The sequence below is a fragment of the Caretta caretta genome, chromosome 5 (genome assembly GCF_965140235.1).
Source record: "Caretta caretta isolate rCarCar2 chromosome 5, rCarCar1.hap1, whole genome shotgun sequence".
NCBI classification, from domain to species: domain Eukaryota; kingdom Metazoa; phylum Chordata; order Testudines; family Cheloniidae; genus Caretta; species Caretta caretta.
Window position 1 is genome coordinate 34,878,888 of NC_134210.1, and position 7,890 is coordinate 34,886,777.

Consider the following 7,890-nt stretch of genomic DNA (forward strand, 5'->3'; position numbering starts at 1 on the left):
GGCAAGGGCACCCTTCCCCCTGCCCAAACCCAGCCCTGGCTCAGACCTGCTGTGGCTGTGGGGCGGGGCACATATCCCACCGCCCCAGCCCTGGAGCTGCCGTGGTGGGGAGAGGTGCCTCTCCCCACTAGCCCAGGTGCTGCTGCTGGAGAGGGAGCTGGGTATAGTCCTTTCTCCCCACCAAAGCCCCTGAGCACCCTCTTGCACCCCAAACTCCTCATCCCCAGCCCCATCCCAGAGCCTGCACCACCAGCTGGAGCCCTCATACCCCTGCACCCCAACCCTCGGCCCCACCCCCTCCCACACTCCAAACCCCTCGGCCCCACCCCCACCACATGTGTATCAGTATGAAGGTGATGTGTCACATATCACCTCCATATTGGTGCACATAAAATTCATTCCGCACATGTGTGGGAAAAATTAGAGGGAACACTAGTAAGTGCCATACCTTGGGGATGGTAGCAAGGTACGATCCTGGAATGAGTAGCTTGGGGGTGTGGAGGACTGGGATGAGGAGCTGGTGGGGCAGAAGATGGGTAAGAGGATAGCAGGGAGAGACAAGGGGCATAAAGGCTGTAACCATTAGAACACACTCCTCAGAGCCTGAACTCAGGATTTCTGAGTCTCAACATTCTTCTGCTGTCCGCATAGTATGAAACTACTGGCAACGTGCTGTAGAATTTAACTAGGTATGCGTCAGTATAGTTCCACATCATGGAATTTCTGCTTTTTCAGTTTGCTTTTCTTAAAAACCTAGGAAAAGTACATACAGAAAAAAACCTTACATTAAAATAATGTTAAGGTCAAATCAGGCACACAAAGTTAGGAATGCCAGAATAAAGGTTTCAATTTTAATTTCCCCCCTTGTACACATGCTATGAGACAGTCTTTAACTACATGATTGCACACTATTTTTTCCGTAGCCCCTCCCGCATTCAATGCACAGGATGGACCGTGCTCTGAATTAATTAGGGTTGTGTAGTTAGACTTCTACCAGTAGAACTTCTGCATCATTTGTTGCAGAAGTTGGAAGGTTTATAGTAAACGAGGCAGGAGATTAACAGAAGAGAAAAGATGGTCTCATCTCTGGCAGATTAATATCACTGAACAACTGGATTTTATCCCTGTCTCTTCCAAAGAAGGCCTACATGATGCTAAGCAAATTACCTAAACCAGACTTTTCACAGTTGATCACGAACTATGCATTCCTCATTTTTTATGTGCATAAACCGAGATTTGGGGTCTGATTTGCGGAAGTGCTGAGCAGTCACAGTGGCAACTGATGTCAATGGGAGCTCTGCTTTCAACAGAAACTTCTGTATAATGCAAAGTTCTCTGAAAACTCAGGACTTAGGCACCGCAAATTGGGCCACCAAAATTAGTGGACACTTGACCTTTAGTCCTTCTGCGCCTCAGCTATCCCATCTGTAAAACAGGGATAATACCCTCTCATCTCTGAGGGGTGTTGGTTGTGAAGATAAAATGGTGTTTGTGAAGACCTCAGATACGAGTCATGACACCAGAGAGAAGCCTGGGAGGAAATCAGTAATTGTCTTCAGACCAGGGTTTGAATGATGTGTAGTAAATAAATCACAGAGCCACACTTTGGTGACAATAAAACAAAATATTACATAGCTGCTCATTAATTAAGCACCGTCCAGTCTGTGCATAGAATGAGGCAGGGTCCTGTGGAAAAAAATAGTGTGTGATCATGTCATTAAAGGATGCATATGCATAGTGGGGCTGAATTAAAAATTCACAGGGAACCTCAATTAGGACATTTCCTAATTTTTGAGTGGGTGGCTTTGCAATTAACGCTCTTTTAAATTTGTTTTTATATTAATACAAATATACAATTTGTAAAAATACAATATAGTAGGGTAAAATATTACAGAGATAGAAACCTGATGTAAAATGTCTGATACAGATAATGTAATAAATCAATTTATTAACTTAGTAATTTCAAGAAAATAAAAAATCAGGTATATTTGTTATAAACATACTTGACTCCCATTGTAGTTAGTGACAAAACTCATGCAAAATCATTTATTTTCAGTATATACCATATTTAGGTATGATGAAAAAGTTCTCATGTTAAAAAATCTTATAGACTTTCCTACAACATTTAGGGACCTCTGTGAGATCTTTATGTATGGCAACCACATGTCCTGTTTTAGCTGGGACAGTCCCTTTTTTAAGCCCTGACCTGGCTGTCCTGACTTTTTTGGCAAAGGTGGGCATTTGTCTCCATTTACTGTTGCCGACTTGAGCAGTTGGCAAGAGCAAACGGGATAAATGTCCACTTGTGTCAAAAAAGTGGGGTGCAGTGCAGGAATGTGTCGGGAGCAAACAATGATGCCAGCCCCATGGAGAATGCAGGCAGTGTTCTGGCCAGTCCCATGCGGGGGCAGGCAGGGCTCAGCCAGGCAAATCGGCTCAGCCCCGTGTGGGGCGGGGCGGAGGGGCTCAGGCCAGCCCTGTGTGGTGTCCCGTTTTCCCTTTGGGAAATATGGTCACCCTACCTCTATATGAGATTCTTGGAGGGTTGAGGATGGCTCTGGCATGCAGAAAATGTTTTGGGGCACATGGGGGCTGCTTTATTTTACAGATCCCGTGAGCTGATTTTTGGGAGCGCAAACTACCCGAGGACAGATTTTGGTGGGACTCTTCCCTCCTTTCAGCCAGGCCCTTTCTTCGGTTACATGTCAAATGCTGGGATAGGTAGATGGAGAAGTGTAAGTAGAGTGATTCTTCTGCGCTATTGCAAAGTATCATTTTTAAACAATTTACAGTATTTTGCCACTTGTACCCATTTTTCTGAATATTACAAAATCTTGTTCCTATGTGAAATAAATGGCCGTTTCCCCTCTGCCTCCAGTGGGCCACAGTTGTCTAACTTACATCACCATGTCGGTCAGGACAGACTTTGCTCCACAACATCCTCTTCCTCTCCTAATTGGAAACAGTATTAAATCCCTTCCCCCGCCTCCCTCTGCTTCCTTCTGTAACTGTATTAAGAATGGCAGAAGTAGATTAATTCTCAGGAAATCTAAAGTTACTGTTTGAAGTAAAACTCCAGGAAAACATATTTTTATCAATTTTTTTTTTTTTTTTTTTTTAGTTTTAAATGTCATTTTCCAAGAACGTGTCCTGATTTTTAAGGAATACAAAAGCACCGTGTGTTCAAAGACAGATACAAGTAGGGACAACTCCTGCTTTTTTTTTTTTTTTTTTTACTTGCACAATTGACACAGAGTCTAAAGCTTTTTTTTTTTAAAAACAAACAACCCCCCCACAATCGATCTGCACACATGGGGGAGGGGGAAAGACTGTGTATGAATAATATGGACAACGTGTGAGCGTGGGGTGGTATAAGTGTCGACTGGCATGATTCAAAATAGCTGCATTGCTCACAGTGGGTGAAGGTTCCTGACATGGAGTTTACCCCAGTCATTCTGTTCTCCGGGAAACAGCGGCAGTTGTACCTGCATCTACCTCAAGAACCGGTAGGGGCTTCAGTTACCAGTTCCTATAATAGGGCCTGGGCCACAGGGCCATGTAAGTGGGGGCCCTAGGGGTAGGTTTATGCTGCAGCTGGAAGCTTGAGAACGCGAGCCACATCATCCCTCTATTTAGATATACATCCCAATATTTAGCATGATAGCTCGAGCCCCACTTGTGACAGTTGGTCTACTTGGGCTGGGAGGCTCACTTCCAGGTGCAGTGTAGACATGCTAGGACTATGCACCTGCTGCAGGAACCTCTGGCTGCCTGGCCCTTCTGCTGCAATGGATTATGTTCTTGGAGATCCCTCCACCCACCACTACACCTCCCTGGATACTTCCACAGTACAGAGGAGCGCCACAGGAAAATTGTGTTAATATTTCCAAGGTAATCCTGCGTGTAAGTGGGGGGAACAATGCACATCCCATCCCAGGCTGCCCTATCCCCAAGCATGCAATCCTACCCTATGGAGGGCTCTCTTTAGGGACCAAAGGAAAGGGTGGTAGAGGCAACCATGTGGACAAGATATCCATTCATAGAGGGTGCCTAGGAAACAAACAATCTGGAGTAGTCATGTGACATCCCATCAGTATCCAACAGTCTGTTCTCTGGGAAGACATTTAACAGATTTGAGTAAAAGATGCCAAGAAATTTATTGGTCTTTGATTGTAACTTTTCTTCCACACCAGTTTATGCACTGATGTTGTAAATGTCTGTTTTGGTTTTTAAAGGTGCATTCTGATGGGCCACAGTAGCTATGTTTTGAACTTCAACTTTAGTATATAATCTTCTAGAAAAGAAATAATGTTAGACTTCTAAAAAGTGGTCATAGAGACTGAATATGTTGGGTTCATTTCTCACCTTGTCTTGGCCAGCAAGCTACATCATTAAAAACTGAAGAAATCTACGAGACCATTACTAAATGAGAGGGATGAGATTCCTTACTACAATTTCAGTTCCTCCCAATTTGTGACAATTAGCGTTCATTGTTAATAGATATCACTATATACAATTATTATAAAGAGTACTCGTTTTCTGTGTGCATTACTTCTGCCAAGTATCTTGTTGGGTGCCTGTGGAAGTAGCAGTATTAAACGAGAAAGGTTGAAAATGAAGGGAATGGAATATACACACTATGTACCATTTCCATTCTGTGTCCATGTGGTCTGTAGATAGTTACAACACAGAAGGGCTGGGGGGAGGGGGGTCGGATGAATAAAACTTACTGGAATATTGCCAAGAGACTGGAAAAAGGATACCCATCCTTGGTTAACTACATTGTGTGATAGAGTCTTTAATCTCACTAACAATTTCTCTTTTGGTTGCTTTTAGTTTTGTCAAATGCTCAGTCCTTTCAGCTCTCCCTCTTCAGCCAGCCTTACGATACAGGCATAAGCAAATACATTGTGCAAGCAGTTTAAACTGTTCCATAGGTTACATATACACAAATTGTTTGCCAAAAATGTGGCTAGCTAAATGCCTCCATTTAGAAAAACAATATGTCATTGGACTTTTGAAGTGAATTTTGGGTGGTATGAGTGAGACTGAAGAAGTGGGTGAAATGGTACAAATTAAACCTGTGGAAGAAATGAGGGTTATTCACTGGCTTGCAGCAATTCATTTGTTTGCAGTTGATAGCCAAGTCTTAACTATCTTCAAAAGATTTCTTCATCTTTCCAGATTGACACAAGCAACTCAAATACTCAGCTGTTTTCTCATGTTGATCTATTGAGAGAAATGTGTAACTTTCCATGGTTAGCTGATTACCTCCCCTACGCACACACATACACAGTGATGGAAGAACAGATGCCATTGATTAAGAGGAGATTACTCACACGCTGCTGAAACCATGCCTTAAGGAGCACATTTGCACAGAATGGTGAGGAATACATATCCTGTGCTAATGAGGAAGCAGTTTAACTGTCCACTAAGGCTACTAGGCAGAGGGCCTGATCTACCCCAGAAAAACTGCTTAACCTGCCAGCTGGAAAATGTCCCCCCCCTCCCCTGGACACTAAGGAAGCAACAGGTTAGCAGTTCTCTGATCAAGGGCAGATGAAACAAACTATTGTACTCAGGAGGATGGGAGTCCTTACTTGGCACTTTGGTTAAGTCTGTTTATTTCACTGTTAGTCTTCACTCCTGCACTGAAACAAGTTGGCCTTTGTTTATCGATTGCCTCTGCCTTGGTAACAGGCTGAGGAAAGCCCTTGGTCTTCACTCATTAAATGTACTCCTGAGTGAAGAAGCTCCCTCCAGATAGCAAAAATATGGCCAAGTGTGCACATTGCTGCAGTCCCTGGCCACCCTCATGCAGGTGTCTCTCATTAAAATGGGACTCATGGTGTTAACAAATACTAGTTTCCCCGCACATTCTGGTGGATTTTTTAGCCTGTACTTTGAGCATCTTTTACAACTAGTGGTAGCATTTTCTCTTGCCCCTATGGCAGTCCAAGTCCCATCTCCAATAGAGCCTGTACCCAGAAAACACACTGGCTGTGATGGCAAGTACACAGCGGAGTTTTACACACCAGTGCAGTTACTCACTAGTTTGAGAGTACAATTTGCTGCACTCCTCTCTCTCGCAGGTCCATGTCTTTGCCCCTATATTGAAACAACAACAACTATTGATTCACTAGAAGTACTTTATTATGAAACAGTTAGTGTTGCTACACACTACACACCTGCCGCAAAGCAAAGCAAAGCTACATTAGCTCTGTCCTCCCTCTACGGAGGTCATCCTTCTGCATGCAACCCTTGACCAAATTACCATCTCCCAGCATGACCAACTACTACACTGAACAGGGACAACTACTAATGAATGAGAGTGTGTGTGGAGAAGGCAAAAAGGAGGCAGAGTTAAGCTTGTAGCACACAGTCTGGTGTGCAGCAGTGGAGAATATATGGTCATTAGCCTTCAGGACACCTGTCTAATCTATCATGATATCTAAGTACTACCATATAGATGAGAAAACCAGGCCAGTACTGGGAGTGAGATATCAGAGGAGTTCTCAAACTAGGGATCATGACCCCTCAGGGTCATGAGTTTATTACGTGAGAAGTCGCGAGGTGTCAGTCTCCACCCCCAAGCCCCGCTTCACCCTCCCTCATTTATAATAGTGTTAAACATAAAAAAAAAAAACCTTTGAAGGTGGGGGTTGCACTCAGAGGCTTGCTATGTGAAAGGAGTTACCACCACAAAAGTTTGAGGGCCACTGAGATATCAGATCACATCTTGAAAGGAGACAGCAACCTAAAGAAAAGCATTAGATCACCCGGTCAGATTCTGTCATCCTTACATTGCATAGCACCTTATGCTGCAATAGTCTTATTGAGATCAGTAATGTTAAACATAGCTTTGTAGACATGAAAATATAAACAAAATAGAGAATATGCACTACAGGCGTTATACTTATTCAGGATGCCTTAAGGATCCCCTCCCATTGACTTCAGTGGGATTTATCATAGGATAAGATATTGCTCAGTTTGCGTAATAGTGGCAGAATGTGGCCTGTGATCAGCAGAAAAATGGTTTTCCAACTGTGAGTACTGCAAACAATCTGGAAATAAAGCTGTCCTCCTCCTGGTTCGTGTGTCATTAATAATTCTGGCCCAACACAGGGCTAGTTATGATGCTATTGAGGAAAACACATCAAGCTAAAGCTTTTTTTCCAATTGATACTTAATTAAAATTCTGCAGAAGGTGCCAGAGTCAGAAGCATCCAACCCATCCACATCGTTTTATGTTAAACGGGGGTGTTAGGGGGGGAGTAGCAACACATTTTGGGTCATTAAGCAGATATGGTGTGGAAGAAATACAAGGAGCAAATCTGTTGGATAAGATGGTATTTTTATACTTTTCTGATTCTTTACTTCATTAGGCTTCGTTTTTATATCTGAATAAATATTCGAGGGATTTTTCAGGTTTGCCTTCTTTGATTCCATCCCCCGAATTCTAGTGTGAATATTAATAGGTGAAGTGTTGTTTCAATGCCTCGTAGCTGCAAATGCATGGCCTTCTGGACTCCCTCATTATACATTTTTATATTATTGTTCAGGCTTAGTCAAATCTCAGTGGATACTTGTAACTGACAGCAGTTTGTATATTAACTGAAACTAGCCTGCAACAATATGCAAGAAGATAACAGAGTTGCTAAACCTTTTGCCTATCTCATAGTTCTAGTATTTGGATCAAACTAACTCCTCCACTACACCTATAGACTGACATTTCCAGTGCATTAATAACAGACAGACACACACACACCCCGATAGATCTATCTATCTCTCTCACACACACAGGGTCCAAGTTACCATGTAGTGTACGCACAGCATGCCTATATCCCAGATGCTAGAATAAAGTGCTGTAGATCAAGGCCACTTGATCAT